The following is a 17,880-nucleotide window of genomic DNA, read 5'->3' on the forward strand; positions in this document are numbered from 1 at the left end:
GTGCCTAAACAGTTAAAGTAGAAAAAACACGGCTACGAAACGGCACATTCTGCACTTTCTGCAATTAAACACAGGTCAGTCGAATAATACAAAATAAATAAACACACAGTGGTATACTAAGTATTATAGATGCAACATCATTTTCAGGAAAGAAATACAAGAACATACCGAGTGTTAATACAGATCCAGTATTACATTCAATAAATAAGGTTATTAAAGCTTTTAAAGCTCATCGTTATTATAGCGTGCTACCCCATAGCCCAAGCAACCTTTCTATGCCGAAAAGGCGATCATCGAGGTGATTTATTGTCTTCAAAGCCCATCTTTTGTTGTAACATAATCAGAGGGATCGGCGGGTGGTGAACGGTTGCTCATAGTAAATAAACTGGGGCCGAATTCACAAAGCTTTTCGTTCGTAAGGGATCTTTGCCACTAGCTGGTCGCCTTCGCTAGCAATATGTACAGCATCACGATTGGCTAAGATTTTCTCTTACAAAAGATTGAAGCGTAAGAAGTTCTTGTGATTACGGACGCTGAATCGAGCGAAATGAGTCGTTACATTGTGGGCTCTGGACTATACATGACCTCCACCAAGGATTGGGGTACGAACGCTTCAGAAATCTGGTTTGAAGAAAAAAAAAAAAGAAAGCGGCAGTATATATATATATATATATATATATATATATATATGTACTGAATAGGGCGATCGATTGATTCTAGTTTATTAGGGAACAGACTTCTTCAAGCCTTAATTCCGTCGAGTTAGTTCAAGTTTGGCGACATCTGGTTAGGGACAAATCATAATGGCTTATCAAAATGAAAAGAGAGATATGAAAAAATAATAATAAAAGCACTCAACGCACTTGACAGTGTACGGTGTGGTCTGGTTAACGCCGTTCAGAATGTGTGTGTTCTCTTCCATTTGACTTTCGATTACATACAAAACGGGAACAACACACTGAATGATATACGATTATATATATGATGCCTTCGGAAGGCAAGGGCGCACACATGAACCACTAATACGTGTCCGCTTCTGTTCGCCTTTCAAGCTGCAGCTGTGCACGTGAAGCTCCTTTGAAATCGAACGCTGCTCCTACAATTTCTTTTTCTTCCCCCTCCCCTCCTCCTCTGGCTTATCGCAATGCCGCAGATGATTGGTCAGTTGAGTGAGTGGTGCTTTCACAACGGATTAGGCCTCAGCTGTGACCTTTTGTTTCCTATAAGGCGGGAGCTCGTGCGTTCGACGCTCCGCCGCAGCGGCGGCCGCATTCCGACAATACGAAAAATGACCGTCTACAGTGCGGTCCACTCTTAATAGGAACACTTACCTAATAGAAAAGTCAATAGAAATGATGCACTTCTGCTTTATTTGGAGTAAAAAGTGAATAATAGTACTCATTAGGCCGGCATCTGTGCATAAAGAAAATAATCATTAATTGCATTCAGCTGTAATCGGCGGCCAAATACTAAAGGGGTGTTCCACCTAACAATGGAGCGTACTGTAGACTGATTTATGTGCACGTTGAGGAAACCCAAGCGATCAAGAGGAAGCCGGGACCCTCCGCTACACCGCTTATCATAACCTAACCCGAGACGCGAGTTTTGGACTCCGAGGTGTGGTTATTATAGTATTGGAAACAAGCTGACGCAAACAGCTTGCGCATGCGCTAAAGGGTCCTTAATCGTACACAAGAAGTATAGCGCCGGCAGCACTGCGCCTGCACGTTACCACACCTCGCCTTGGGCCCTCTTGCAAGCAGAACGCTAAGCGTGGCCCTAACCGCGTGCCCGCTTTTTATAAACCTCTTTGTTATTGCGATGTGGAAGGACAAGCTCCATTATACGGTATGAACTTCGGTATGTGCGTGCTGACACGGTCACGCGCTAGAAGAAATCTCGCAGCATTGTCTGCACCTGACTTTCGCAGCGTTCTTTCCTATTTTTTGTTTTGTTTGCCAGTGGTGGCAGCCATTTCATTTTTTTTTTTCGATTGCTGCAAATATTTAGTTTTTTTTTTTTTTACTCGAAGCCATCGTAACAAATGTGCTACATATAGTGCCGACAATAATTTTATCTGTTCTTCTTGCCAGCCTCACGGGCCGATGACACACCCACGGAAGCCACGCGGAGATTTTTTTCCCGTCATCCACGTGGCTCATTTGTTACGATCAGAGGTTGTAACAGTTACAATGCAAGGACCATTAATATAACATGAGGGAGGAGCCCGAACCGACAAAAGGTTCAGGAAAGGCTAGTCCTCGCGGAGTTAATCACGTGTATACTTCGCCAACGGATGCGTTCGTGTCGCCCGTTCCCGCCGACCGCTATACCGCTGCAGTCGAAGCCGCCAATAGTGGGCGCTGTTGCAAATTCCAAGATGACGAAGATTCGCGCTGAACCGCGGGTGGCAGCTAGCCACGGGCGGTGTACTAGCTCGTTCAGTTTGACACGCTCGCATTAAACGGCAATCAATCCTCCCGCGGTCTGGGTCTCATTCATGCACATCCCCGACAATTTCGAACACTATGCTATGTATTATGTGGCATGCCTCCGCCGTGGCTGAAGATTCGGGGCCCGAGCTAGAACGGGCAGTTCGCAACTCACTGTTTGATCTCCACGGGCGATAGCCAGCCGGCGAACATGAGGAAGCCGGCGGCGCCGTTAATCCTCCGGCGAGTATTCCTTCAGCAGCAGTAGTAGGAGCGACAAGCGCCAATCAGCGGCGCCGGTACCGGGGAAGGGCATCAACGGTGCTAGGGCACAAGATGCCCGCGACGAACACTACGGGCAGGCTCTCATAACAACACACACCGCACAGTCTGGTACAACAGCGATGCACGCGTATACGCCGCCAATGGAGCCAATAAACGGTATAGCTCGTGCCGAAACCAACGCAAGGCGAAAGGAGTGGTTCGGAGCGAGCGACACGCTGATCGCGCGTTTAGAGACGCGAGAATTTACGCGCGCGCGCTAGAACGCAGTCGGCGCTTGCGGTGGGGGGGGTGGCAGCCGCAGCAGCGCTGTTCGGGGCCGCACACCTGACGGCAGCGTAGCGGCGCAGCAGCGGCAGCCTGCTGGCTTGCGCGTTTCCGGCCGCCGACATGTCACTCACTCACGGCCTGGCGCTGGAACGGCGGCGCACCGTCAGACCTGCAAGCCGCGGCCGTATAGCAGATGCGAGAGCCGGAGCTGCCCGGTGGCGGCGGCGGTCGCCTCCAGTTGCTGTGTACGAGCTGTTCGCCGCGTGCTCTATGCGAGAAGAGGCGCGCCATCGCCTCCTCGCGTGTATATGCTTCACTACACACACACACGCCGGCTTCGTGCGTGAGTCGTCGCGTCTTCCGTGCCCCGTTATAAATTCAGGTGTCTGCTAAATGGTCGCCTCGACGCCGCGCGCCAGAGTTGTGGGGGTTTACACGCTGCGCGTGCGGGGAGGAAAGAAAAAAAAACTGTGGCTACAAGAAGTGGAGGAGGCAAGTGGTGGAGCCACGCGGGCACGCCGCTTCCTCACTGCTGTTGAAAGCGGCTGGCCACCTGTTTTTGCGGCGGGAGCGATCGCGTGTCAACGACTGTGGCCGCCATGCTCGCGCAAAGGCAGCGGACGTAAAAGGAAATGCGTAAAAAAAAAAAAAAAGACTGCGCATCGACTTGCAACTCGAATTGTTAGGAAATACATGGGTCATCAATGGGCACGCAAACCAGAAACGCTAAATTAATGGCTTCCGGCGGATATTCCATAAATGAAATGCATACACTGCAGCGATACTTCCTCAGTATACTGCTGGCTTCAGATAACGGTATTTGACGATGGCGGTGCGTATTATTGTCGACGTGTTTTTGGATCGACACCATGGGAGCGCGACGACGAAAAATGGCGGAGCAACGACTAACTGTGTGACGACGATGGAATGGCGACGACGAAGGTGATGAAGGTGCGTCGACGAGGGCGCCATTACGAGAACGTGATGACGGTGGCGTGGCAACGGCTGCGCATCCGCTCTTCCTATACTCCACGGAGGCCAAATACTTCCCCGACCATTCGCTCTTAAAAAACAATAAACAAAGAGAAACACGCTTTTCATGGCAGGCGGAATTAAAAAAGAAATTCTGTCTTCCGCGTAGATGAACTGTCACGAAGCGAAGTATAAGCAACGCCGTAAATGTCAGAACTGCAGCAGCACAATGATCTCTCACTTCGAGCGAAATTCCAAACGTTCCTATTCGTATGCTTCATTCAGTCGTTGCTCTCGAATCCAAGCTGCACGAGCTGATCCCGTGCTCCTTTTAAAAAGCCAGCGAGAATCAAGCTGAGCAGAAGTTTCGGGTACCGCAACGGTTATATGTGTAGTAAAGCGGCTGTCGTCAAACCTCTTGCCAGTCCTGACCTCCAGGCTCCTTGACAGGTCATTTAGGGATGTTGCTAAAGTAATACAGACCGCAGCAGCAGGGTCCCACACTCACTAGATTGCGCTTTGGGCGTAATAAGCTGAGCTTTAGCACAGCTCTTTGCACGACTGCCGCTGACTTCTTTGTTCCAAAGCTGATTGCATGTTGCGCACTATAACCGTGCTATCGTTGGCGTACTCGCGTAGTCGTTGCCATGGAAGACGCATAGCATACGGGGTGTTTCTTTTTAGACCACACAGAATCTTTTTTCTTCAAAATTGCATGTGGCACATAGATATTCGACGCGACCGACATACGGGTACGCGAAAAGGTAATATACAATTGAATAATTAACAAAAACGCACTAATTAACTCCATTAACTTCTAAATTATTGACTTTACACCACTATTGCAATTTAAGAATTATAGCCGGTGAGTTTCTAAGGCTTAACCACTTGGAAGGAATTCCGAGGATCGGGTTTCTAGATATGTGCCGTGAAAGCTGAGAAGCCCAACGCCGTAACCACTGGGACACCACCACGGTGTCCGAACTATACCCATGCCTGACGAAATAATACGATTCGTTTTCCTCGCGTGTCATTCCCCATCACTCGAATGCAACACGCTAGCTCTTCGTGGGAGTTCTCCAAAGTCAATTCGTCGTTCTCGTGCTACCCACACGCGTCGTCCTAGCGCATCGTCTCCATCTACGTGAAATTTGAGGCTCTACAAACGCGACGCGACGCGCTAACGTCGCAGTCGTGCCGACGCGACTTCAGCTACACTGCCTTTACTTCGCGAAGGCGGCGCATGCAGCACCTCGAGGCCTGCCATAGCCTTCCGGGAAAGCGCGGGCTCGCGAGCTTTACGGCGTACGGGTCAGACTGGACGCTGTACGTAAACAACAAGGCCACCGGAGCACGAGCTGTCCGTCAACGATAATGAGGGCGCGGCACTATACGAGGAAGCTAGAGGCGAGCGAACGTCGTTTGTTAGAAACGAAAACAGCTTCTCACGCGAGTAGGTTTCCGCCTGCGTTCTGAGACTCTTCGAGATAAAGCTTTCGCAGCAGAAATCACTTGAGAACCTTGACCAGCGTCTGGCTTTGACTCCGGGTAATTAACTGAGGCTCTTAACTGCTATTTTATCAACGTAAGCAGGGGCGCGATAACGTAACTATATTCCAAACGAAAAGTATTCCAAACTCCGGACGTCAAAATGACGCGACTGTTTTTGCGTATTGGGGCGGGAACCTGCGACGTTTATCAATCAGCGCACGAATTTTTTTGTGCGACCGAGTTCCATGTCCTCAGTGATTTGAACAGGGGTCCTAATTCAGCGCTTTTACTGGGTAATAAAATTTCCCGTAGCGCTGAGGCAGAAGCTGCTAAAGCCTCCTCACCGTGGCACAGCGTTACCGGAAAATTAGGAAAGAGATGGAAACGGGATTGTCACAGGCACGTAACATGACAAAATAAAGCATAGATAACCAGAATGACATATTGATTACAAGAGATTTATAAAAACACAGTAAGCTCACGCAGTCTAGGTTAGTATTCATAGACGCCCCGATTCAAGGGAGATGCCCTCAGCGATCATCGTCATCATCATCGTCAACAACAGCAACAACGACGACGACGACAACAGCAGCAGGTGGAATATGTGCCATCTGGGCAGAGGAAATGTAAAAATGTAAACAAACAGACGTAACAGCAACATCAGCGCATCAGCATCCGCCTTGCAGAAAGAACGAGTTTTTTGGGGGCAAGCGACATTAACATTTAGTGCATTTGTTTTCGGGGAACCAAAACTTGTTTCCTAATCCACAGCAACCGAAAATTGCGCGAAAATGTCGCGTGCGTTGAACACGTTACGAAACGTTGCGCCTCAAATAGAATGGCAGGAGACGTGTAGTACCTGTTACGCTGACATTTATACTCAGTTCACATTTTCGAAGACCAGTACCTCAGCCTCGCGTTTCAAACGATTCCAAAGGCACTTGACGAGAGCTCCGTTCACACAGAGCTATAGGCCAAGCTGGGAGTAGGCTCACAGTGCAGCGGACAGCGCGAAAGGCGGACAAGGACGTGCGTAGCGAGACGACGACAAGCGAACGTCTTCGTCTTCGTCTCCGTCTGCCTTTTGCGCCGTTCGTGCAATGTGATCGATCACCACCTAGTCCAGTCAGCCCACGCTGCGAGGAGTTGCACTAAGAGTCTGTGACGTCACGGAAAGGAATATTGAGACCTCAAGAGCTACATCAAGCAAAGGCGACGTTTTTCGAATTGTGCCCGATAAGCTGCTTGCGAAAGCGGACGCTCGGTCTTTCCGTTTACGTCGAGCGTTTTTAGCAGTCCTCGAATGGCTTGTCTTCCAGGACTGGTAAGAGCTCAGGACCCAACTTGCAGATCCTTTCGTTCGTGAGAAATGTGTGTCGCTGATATAGACCGCTTGTGCTAACAATATCGCTACTATTATTATTGGGTTGCTCTTACGAGCTATACTCTATAGCGCACGAAGTTCTCTGTGGTTACGGGTCATGATTACAATCTTTCTGATGAGATACAGTTATGACACGCTAAAGCATATATATATATATATATATATATATATATATATATATATATATATATATATATATATATATATATATGTTGCACGCTGTCTTATCTTGAACTTACACGACAAGCACGGGACTGCCTAGCTGCCATTTCCTTTCCAGGTGATGTCCTCATCAGCTGCTATTATGACGTTATTCAGGGTAAACGCTCAAAGAAGACACCGTTTAAGCAAAAAGAAATGTCGACATGCGCGACGTTAAGAGCTTCCATACGTATATCTAGTGCATCACATGAAGTGCTAATCTATGTAAGTTTACCCACATCGGATGATGAGCGCGCACGAGAAAATGTTAGAGGTGGCAATTATTCAAGTTGTCTCGCACTACTCTATGAAAACATGTGTAGTCTCAGTAAATATTATTTTCCCTTTCGTTATTATTAACTCGACTTCGATGCATTCTATTTGCCTGCTGCAAAGTGCGGCATTAGGCGAACAATAGCCTCTATCACTGTTTATGTGATACAATTACTGCATAAGTGGAGCTTGAAAAAAAGCAAAACCAAAAAAAGAGCACTTGCGAATAATCTTGCCGGGCTTACGCGCTCGTAGTACCATACGTAGCTTTTTCATGGTACTCCTATAATTTCTATCATCAGCTCACAAGTTACAATGTTAATTCCCGATAATTATATCTATCTATCTATCTATCTATCTATCTATCTATCTATCTATCTATCTATCTATCTATCTATCTATCTATCTATCTATCTATCTATCTATCTATCTGTCTGTCTGTCTGTCTGTCTGTCTGTCTGTCTGTCTGTCTGTCTGTCTATCTATCTATCTATCTATCTATCTATCTATCTATCTATCTATCTATCTATCTATCTATCTATCTATCTATCTATCTATCTATCTATCTAGCTGTCTAGCTGTCTGTCTGTCTGTCTGTCTGTCTGTCTGTCTTCTATGTATCTGTCTGTCTGTCTATCTATCTATCTATCTATCTATCTATCTATCTATCTATCTATCTATCTATCTATCTATCTATCTATCTATCTATCTATCTATCTATCTATCTATCTATCTATCTATCTATCTATCTATCTATCTATCTATCTATCTATCTATCTATCTAATCTACGAGGCCGTCCTTTCACCCCAGATTGTGTCGGGACAGGGTGCAACATAGGAGGCGGAGTCCCGTGGAACGGTGCGTCAACATGGGAGGGATGTTACGAACGATTCGACAATTGTGATTGGCCGAGATCCAGTCATCACGTTCCCTAGTCTATTCTCCTAACGAAGACGACTGTTTCAAAAGGGGATACCTTTGGTGTGTAGGTGGCTGACGTATCCTGATGTGAGCTCGGGCATTTAATATACTCCTACATGGAGTGGGCTTCCGTATCAGTAGCCAGTGCAAACAATGTAAAATGAACCCTTTTTTTCTTCACATTCGTACTACCGGACGTACTCATCGCTGTGCCTGGAGGATCCCTAGCCTAAACGCTACCTCGAGCCGCAACAAGGTGTAAGGGCGTTGCCTTTGAGGAGGACGTATGCAAGACGAATATATATATATATATATATATATGTTGTGGTTGAACAAAACTCCGCTGGATGTCGCCACCTGCGCTTGCTTTGCCGTACAAATTTCTGGGCAGCTGAAACAACGTTCCTTTGCAGTTAGAAACGGCAGACTGCTCTCGCGCTAAATATTGAAACATTTTTCCTATTTACCTGAGGATATTCACATTTGATGCTTCCGCAACTGTTAATTTGGGCAACTTAGTTTCTGCTGAGCAGTTTTTCGACATGACATACATTAAGTGGCTGCTGTCTTTCACTAAGTGTAAGCGGAAAGTCGCGAGTTATCCCGGAAAACTCGCTACAGCGATGGGCATTCGCCTTCTCGTAACAGGAAAGTGCTTCATCACCGTCCCGGCGCACCGCATGTAAGTTACATTGCTCGTGATAAACGCGCATAGGCCGCGAATAACATATTAAAAGTGAGACGAAGGTTCTGGTAGCATATGAGCTTCAACGTGTTGCCTCGCAACTGCAAAGCCCGATGTATCTTTTTTGACTGGGGCCTCATTTTGGGCATTTCGTTTATGTAGAACGCGCTAGCTACCTTACGTTCTCTGATTGGCTCAAATGTGTGGCACTTGCTCTCTGATGAATTCAGTTGAGAAAGTATATATAGTAGACTTTATAAACTTAAAAGAAACAAAAATCGGCAGATGGCATGCATACGTGAGAACCGCTGATAAGCGAAGCTTTCTGTTGCTGTTGACCTGAGTGGTCATGGCCCATGCCCACAATGGGGGATAGATGTTTACTTTTCGTTGTCGTTGTCACCTTCCACTTATGGCACGTACCAACTAGGGAAGAGAAGGTGGGGTGGGGGTGTCATGGCCATGGTTCTCAATGGAAACATAATATGAAGTACTTACTTCCTGTTAACTTATTGGTCCGTACTACCTATATTTCAATAATAATTATTATAAGTTCTTCCTCCTTACTTCTCTTTTTTTTTTGAAAAGCGGTCATGCAAATTTCTGACGAAGATGCCAGATTATACATATTAAAAAAGCAATCTAATGTTAATAACGAGGAAATCGTGTTTAACATGAGAGGTCTCCCTGCAGATGACGTACTAGCTCATGCACAATGTGACACACTTCCTTTCGGGCTTGACTGAAGGTGCTTGCACCAAAAGATAAAATATTAATTTCCGAAAGAGGCCCGTACGCAATAGGGGCTGCTCTAACTAGGTCTTTCTATCGGAATTACATTTTCGGCAATAGACGTTCCAGTGATTCTATACCGCCCACATGACGCACAAAGGCTCGAGGGTGCGAACCCACGCCTGCTCACGTACAGATTTAATTGCGGTATTCCCTCCGATATCGTAATAAGGTAATGGAAACTTCGCATTGTCGAGAGGAGCACGACCGCACATTCCAGGGGAACGGTAAATGGCCGTAATCCGGTGCAGCAAGGAAGTGCTCCTTTTTTTGCACCTAGGACTTGTTGTTGCCTTCGGAATTTTGTCACCGCCAGCAGGGTAAGGTTGGGTATAAATAAACCTTCTGGCCCACCAAGCGCTGCCTTTGCCATGCTGTCTGTAATCCCATTAGGTGCTAGTCCACAATGTTCAGGTATTCACAAAAACCAAATTTCTTTATCATGAGGTGGAATGAAAAAGTGTAGCGACCGCTGCAGTGGCGAATTATTTGTGCTGTCTGGCGACATAAGAATTAACGGGCAAAAAAAAAAGAAGAAAAAATATGGGGTTTTACATTTCAAAACCACGATCCGATTATGAGGCACGCCGTAGTGGGGGATTTCGGATCACCCGGGGTTCTTTAACCTGCGCCTATGTCTAAGTACACGGGTGTATTCGCATTTCGACCCCAAGGAAATGCGGCCGCCGTGGCCGGGATTCGATCCCGCGACTCGTGCTTAGCAGCCCAACACCATAGCCACTGATCAACCACGACGAGTGATTAACAGGCAGTCTGCGAGCAATAATTTGTGTGACACATCGCTCGGAACATTGTAGGGCCAAGCGAATGGCCAAGAAGTCGGCCACGTAGATTAGAGTATAATGCGGAAGACGGATAGCAAAGGTCCATGATAGTTTTTCTGAGTTGATGCCTATCTCCAATTTCTCATCTTTCTGTGAGGCTTCCGTGAACACTACATTGTGTGAGGAAAAATCTTCCAGATACTCATTTCAAAAGTCCGACTAGCGTCTGTTTTGCTGTGAACTTGGCATTCTTGCTTACAAATATTACATATTTTATTGAAGTGACACGCAGAAGTGATCGTAGGTTAAGGTTTATTCTCGCTATAAAAGGCTCTGCGTAAACACTACCTGAGAAAGCTTGTGCCTTGGCCACATAGAATAAAGTGTTGGTTGTGCGACAAACATCGGGTAGCTTGTCCCGGGAACATGTTCACATGCATCAAGACAATTTTTTGAAACCTCGACGCTAAATCTGGTATGTTAGCTTTTAGATACATAAGATGCACTGATTTCTCCTTCTCCTTCACTTTTATGTAGCTCAGTGCACCTCATTTAATGCACGCTCCGGTACCATTTCGTTCCCTTTATTTTTCTCCACACTCTGCTGATTTTGGTGTCTATACTTTTCCGTAGCCGATTTCTTCACTTCTCGCCTATTATCCTGCTTGATTATTCGACACACACACCCATTCTAGGGGATTTGTCAAGAATGTTCGCATGCCCAGTGACCCAAGTTGTCTATTCGGGCACATAGCCGGTGTTCCGAAAGAGAGAGAGGGGGGAGGGAGGAAAGGAGGGAGGGGAGGCAAAAGAGGCAGATAAAGCTTCACTTATTTAATAGTACAATAATCATCTCTGCTCCTCTCTTGCCACTCTATATAGATCTTCGTGCATGTTTCGAGTTACTAATATTTACACACGCATTCAGTAACCTCGGCCTTGAGGCGGAGCCAAAAGAGCCTGCGTGGCCTTTCCACTCGCCTGCCGGGCGTAACATTGAGCTGAAGTGACGGCCGCCTGTGCTCTGTCGCGTTGATTATTCTGCGATGCGATGCGGAAGCTGACAGCACTGCATGGGGCGCCCATCCTGCCAACCTTATTGGAAGGATGTACAGCGATGATGTGTAGAGAGTGTGCTCGACAGCGGACCAAGTTGTGAAAGAACAATACACGAACAACATTTCTAAGACTGCCTGCCCACCAGTGACCGTTATTCATGCCGAGAAAGAAGTAAAGCATAAGAGTCAGCAGCTCGTATCCGTGTTGTTCTGATCTTGTTTTTCGTCCCCCCGCGCGCTCTACAGAATAATTGGCGCAAGAAGAGTAAGCTCGTCGGGAATAATTAGTTGAAGTTCCAGTCGAAAAAAATAGTAATAATAAGAAACGCCTTTGCAAAATATTGTTGGACTAAACATAAATAAATATGAAATAGTAAACGCCAAAATTACAGTCGTATGGTGTGCAAGAGATGGTTTTCTGAGGCGGTATTCTCGGCAGAAAACTTTCGGTTGTGTCACTTCCAATGAGCGTCGACCGATATAGGTTCATTCGATTGAAGCAAGTTTCTGCGCACCTCCTGCACCTAATAACGGTGCACTGTGCCTGTAGGCCTTCGATTCCCCGAGGTTCAGGGTGGAACCTGCCCCCCCGTGCTCGATTGCACGGGGAATGCAAAGCAAGGTGCCGCCGCGGTGTAGTGCACCCTTGAACCTTGCAGTGAGTGGGTGTAACCCGGCGCCTCGCAATTGGCACCACCTGCACCTTTTCATTTTTGGTGCTGTGCACCTTTTCTTAGTCGAACGAACCTTATGTGACGAGGGAAACGCATGGACGGACAAACATCACGCCATCGTTATGTGCAGGTAGCACGGTTTACCATCTTGCGTTCACAATGAACGGACAGGCAGCATAATGGCCACGACGTCACGGAATAAGCCCGTCAGTTGCGATGCGCCGGATGTTACGTCACTCATAAGCGAGAGTGTCCCCGAAAATTGCGTTCTGGAGTACGCCATCTCGTTGAAGGAAGAAAGAAAGAAATAGAAAGAAACAAAGAAGAAAAGAAAGAAAGGAAGAAAGAAAGAAAGAAAGGAAATAGGCGGCAGCTCCGCCCAGAGCACACAAACGGCCAGGCTCACAGAGGAAGCTGCATGCACCAACCTGCCAATCTTGCATAATTACGCTTTCTCGAAAAGGCATGGCTTAAGGAAGCTCTGGCGTTTGTCCACCGTCTCTCTGCAGTCGCTGCCAGCCGTGCCACTGGGACAATCGCGCAACAGTGGTATGGACATACATCGCTCCGGCGCATCTTATATGTCGTGGACGCAAGCCACCACGTGAGTAAAATGTGTGCCCGGATTCAGCGCGCGTACGTACGGTATAATCCGTGCGAGGCACTGCGGAGACCTCTTCGGTATAACATGTTTGTATACGAGCAGGATGCAGCGCTCGTCTATAGTGGCACTTCGCCAAAAGGCCGATTGTGTGCTAACGATTTCGTGGTGCTCCTGTCGCGCAAAGCGGGTCTCTATGGCGCCGACACACGAGTGCCGAACAAAAGCGCATTTAATGCCAAGAATGAAGCGTGGTTCTACGCATTAAGCTCAATGTCCCCCCTCGCTTGTTGTTTGCCCTGCATGTTTACGCAGGGCGTCATCAAGGTCTGTTTGCGTAGCCCCTGCGCTTATATATATATATATATATATATATATATATATATATATATATATATATATAAAATGGAGTCTCGTCATGCCAGCCTATGCTACGGACGCCTGTATATTTAGCGGCGTACCGTGGCTGATCGTATCTTCATTGCGTATGACGCTTCAATACGTCACGCATGATTTAGCGCGAGGACCTGATTATGTGAGAGTAGGAATATATTGGTTGGGAGCTCTTGCATTATGCTCTCTCTCTCTCTCTCTCTCTCTGTGCAATGGACACAACCGGGGACATGAACTGTACCCGTGTTGTAGGTATAGTTGGCGGCCACAGCCTGATGCATACAAGGTTTTCGCAGCAACTGGCGCCTTTATCGTCTCATTCGCCGTCGCGGAGCATCTGCGTCCTATTTCAATTGAGAACAGTTCGTCAGTACGAATTGTTGCGTGTAATTGGGGCATATCCATCAGCAACAGGCCCTGCCCGTAAACGTAACTTCTGAATAAATAGCAAATTTGAAGCGATGCGACGAGTGTTGTCGACACGCACATAAAAATGTCCTGCTAGCGGGGTGGCGCTACTGAAGGGGGCTAAACATGATCTAACCTACAGGGACACTTCGCGGCAGTCTACAAATGAAGCCGCATTTCCGTCATTGTCACAAGGTGAATGTGTCCTCTGCAGGCGAATGAAACTAAAGTTATTTTTGTTTCGTGTTACATGAGGAATGGCCTGAGTTTAGTAAAACAGTACGTGGCCCCAGAACAGGATTGAAATGATGTACGTCGGAGTGGCGCACGGCGTTGGCACTCAGACCGTCCTAGTCCCTTGCTATTGTGACAAAACGTAAGCGCATGTAAGTGGTACAGTCTGCGCTATGGAAGGAAGGATGCACGGCTTTACTACGGTTTATGCGGCTCGACTGGCGATCAGCTGGTCATATAGCTGACATTTGAATTGACGCGTGATATAATTTGAGAAAGAAGCACAACATAAAGATGCACTATTCCGCAAAATGCAGTGTCGCGCAATTTCACTTGCTACGAGAAGCAAGTTTAATACTAGCTATTGTCTGAACAAGTGAACGCTTCCCCTACGTAAGTTATGTCGTTGCGGGGAAGATCTGGGGCCGAATTCACAAACATTTCTGTTCGTAAGGGCTGTTTCCTCTTGACCGGCCGCTTTCGCTATAGTTATATGTCCGCCATCGCGATTGGCTGTAATCTGCTCGTCAAAGGCCCCTCACCAGACTACATGGCAAATTTTGGTTATGCGCTGGAAGTTGTTGCGTGCCCTCTAAGGAGTGTTTTACCGCAGTAATTTTTTGAACTAGTTCCTTAATAGCAGGAACTGAAATATTTGAAGTGCCGCGAACCCATGCTTTCAGGAGGCGAGCGTCAGCGCCAGCATAGACACTCTCTCCACTCGCCTCGTCTAGCCTCCGCAAGCGAAATTCCTTCCCTGCCTTCTCCCACGCCGGAGCCGGAAGGCCGCCTGACGAATACGTCACGGCCCCCGCCTTCGTTTCTTTTTCCTCTCTCTCTCGCGTTTTTGCTGAGTGGCGCACTTCCGGTGTCGGTCTCGCGCGCGAGCTGTTGCGTTTGTCTCGTTTCGCGCAGGGGACGATTTTGCGCGCTATGCGTGAAAACACCTGATTAGTGGTACAAGTCAGTGCCACAATCAGGTAGGCGCGAGATGATGAAAAAGCATGATCGAAGCGCTGGAACACGGTAGAAAATTACATAGTTTCGTTTTCTGCGCGTAAGCGCGGGAACAAGCAGACGAAACGAAAGTACGTCTTTCTTCCTACGGTACGAAGTAAGACAAAAGCACGCAGACATCCGGTTTGTAGGTTTATTATTCCTCTAAACTTTAATTGGTCTATTGAAGCAACAGATTAGACATATAAGTGATGCTGCTGTGAATAATTCTCAAAATCACGTGTCACTTCCTGAGTCATGTTATCTACATCGCGCCGTACCTTAATTGGGGTAAAGCGGAAAAGGTAAAGCTAGGCTCCCTAATCAGAACCGGCCCCAAGCGCGTACTCGGCCTTCCACAGTCCACAAGCACTGAGAAGCTGCTGGAGTTAGGACTCCATAACACCATCGATGAGCTAATAGAAGCTAACACAGTGGCTCAAATAATGAGACTTTCATCCATTAAGCCAGGGACCAAGATATTAGAAGAAGCGGAAATCCAACCCAGACATGAACAGGCGACCAAAGTTAGCTTGACCCGGGAAACCGGAACTCGCATCATTTTTGACCCCGTCCCGCGAAACATCCACCCAGTGCATAACGAGGGTAGAAGAGTCACGAGAGCCAAGTCCATCCTTCAAAAGATCAATCAGCAGAAACTAGACCCCCTCTTTGTCGATGCTGCCAGATATGACAGTGGGGATAAGTTCACTGTCTCGGTGGTAGACGCGCGAGGCAACCTGGTCAATGTAGCCTCTGTTTATACGAAGTTTGCCCATGTGGCGGAGGAAGCGGCGATCGCTCTGGCTTTTCACAGCTCAAAAGTTCCCGCTATCGTCTTCTCGGACTCGCGCACTTCGTTTAGATCCTTCTCGTCCACCCTCGTGTCTGAACAGGGGAACAGTATTGTGATTAAAGCACTTCAAAGGACTAGGGCAGTGAAGGAGGGTACCACATCTCGTGGTTCCCAGCCCATCCAGATAGCTCAATTAACCTGCTTGGATGTAATCCTAACGAGCAGGCCCACCGCAGAGCGCGCGATTTCACGTGTCGCGGGTAGCCAGGCTTGGAACGAGGTCAGCATCCACAAAGATTCATTATGTACTTTCCACGAAATTGTTTCCCATTATCGACTGGACAGGAGGACATTTCCACCTCCTCACCCCAAATTGAACAAACCTCAGGCTAGCACACTAAGACTTCTGCAAAGCGGTTCGTATCCCACTCCTCGGTCCCTTAACAGGAAAGATCCTGACCACTCACAGTCGTGCCCCAAATCTGGTCATGACTCATGCTCTTTTGAACACGTGCTCTGGCTGTGCCCAGTCCTTAACGCCTCTCCACCCATCACGAAAGAACAATAGCAGGAATCTCTCAAGAGCAGCAATCTCCACAATCAACTCCAGGCTGTCCAGAGGGCCCACGACATTACGGCGGGACTTCCATCTCCCGGTCTCATCGTGGGCGGAGCCACCGACTTGATCTTCGGGAGCTTTCGGCTTTGGCTCCCCAAGATCTCAGTCCCTCAGGACTCAAGTAAAGTTCTTGTCATGTTATGTCACGTGTCACTGTGAGTGACGTCACAGCACTGCCATGTACATAGGCGCACTTGTACAGATGCGTCGACTCTGACTGGGAGCGCGGCGCCCGCGAGGAGAAGGGCAAACGGCGCTTGGTTTGAAATTTAAGTTATTTCCGCGCGCGTAGCGATGTAGTACTTTGCAGACACGATCTTTAGCGCACATTGTATGCACTGCACTTGTCAGCTCTAAATGGCCAAAACTGGTGAGGGACGCTTTAAGAGTTAGTTTCAGCGCAAGAACTTTTTTTTTTTTTTTGCCGAATACGGGCTCTTGATCTCTCTTCACTGGCCTTCTACGACTCGCTTTCACAAATATGGCCGCCTTGTCGCACGTGCGGCGGGCGGTCACCATTGTGGCGTCATAAATTTGTATTTATGAATTGAGCAACGAATACGTAATTCCTTCACAGACGTTCGCGCATGCTTTTTACGTTCATGCCGTGGCCACATTCGGAAATGAGAAGCTGCACATTATCGTCAGCTTTTCGAGACACATCACCGCTGTCGTTCACTACCACCTGTAGCAGCAAAGGTGAGAGTTAATGCTGTAATCATTAATCAGCATGTCATTGCAGAAGGCCATGGCAATCAACGTCGTCTGCTGATTACTGGTTTTCCGCACATGTCAGACTGACGAGGTTCAGCGTACCAAAGAAACGCACCGGCTAAGATGGACGCCGTGGAAAGATTCATTTTGACCTGAGCCGATGTTCTGTAACATGAAAGGAAGAAATTGACGTCCACCAAAATTGTAACACGAAGTTATAAAGGAAACCCATACGGTTTTCTCAGAAAGGAAGCCTCGCTGTTGAAGAAAAATTCGTCCTTGTCCGGGATCCGAATCTTCACACGCGTGAATTTATTAACACAGACCCAAAGCAAAACGCACAAGCGTTTTTTGCATTCCACCTCCATGGGAATGCGGCCGCCGCGGCCGGATAATTGAACCCGTAATCTCTTGTCTCAGCATGAAACGCCACATCCATGATTCACATGAGGTACCACGGCTGATTCTCCACAAGCATACTATATATGAATTCACACACCTGCGAAATGCGCGTAGAGGCGCGCGTGGTATTCCCGCTTGAGCGCATGCGTGTGAGCAGGGGCCGCTGCTTGCTCTAACTATTCACTCACGCTAACTACTTATCACAGTCGATATCGATCCAGCGTACAGTGGTGCGACGTCATATGACGCGGGCCTCTTACGGCAAACGGCGTCGCGGGGCTCACGTAAGAGCCTGACTGCTTAATTAAGCGATCCCCGTGAGAGATATCGCGACCCACTTCCCTCGGGTAGATTTGATCAGAGTATGCTCACGAGGGGGCTACTCATATATCGCGATAAGAAGGCGTGAACTTCGCGCTTGTCGCAGGCGCGATTGGAGTCGTCGGCAGCTACGCCGGCTCTACCTTACGCAACGATAGAGCGATATAGCATAGCG

General features: G+C 47.7%; 1 protein-coding gene across 1 annotated transcript in view; it reads right to left on the reverse strand.

Annotated features, from left to right (window-relative positions):
- The window catches only part of LOC126531286 (uncharacterized), an 87,617-nt gene that overhangs the window by 48,446 nt on the left and 21,291 nt on the right, over positions 1–17,880 (reverse strand). The gene's annotated exons all lie outside the window — the stretch shown is intronic.

The sequence above is a fragment of the Dermacentor andersoni genome, chromosome 5, assembly GCF_023375885.2.
Source record: "Dermacentor andersoni chromosome 5, qqDerAnde1_hic_scaffold, whole genome shotgun sequence".
In the NCBI taxonomy this organism is placed as follows: Eukaryota; Metazoa; Arthropoda; class Arachnida; order Ixodida; family Ixodidae; genus Dermacentor; species Dermacentor andersoni.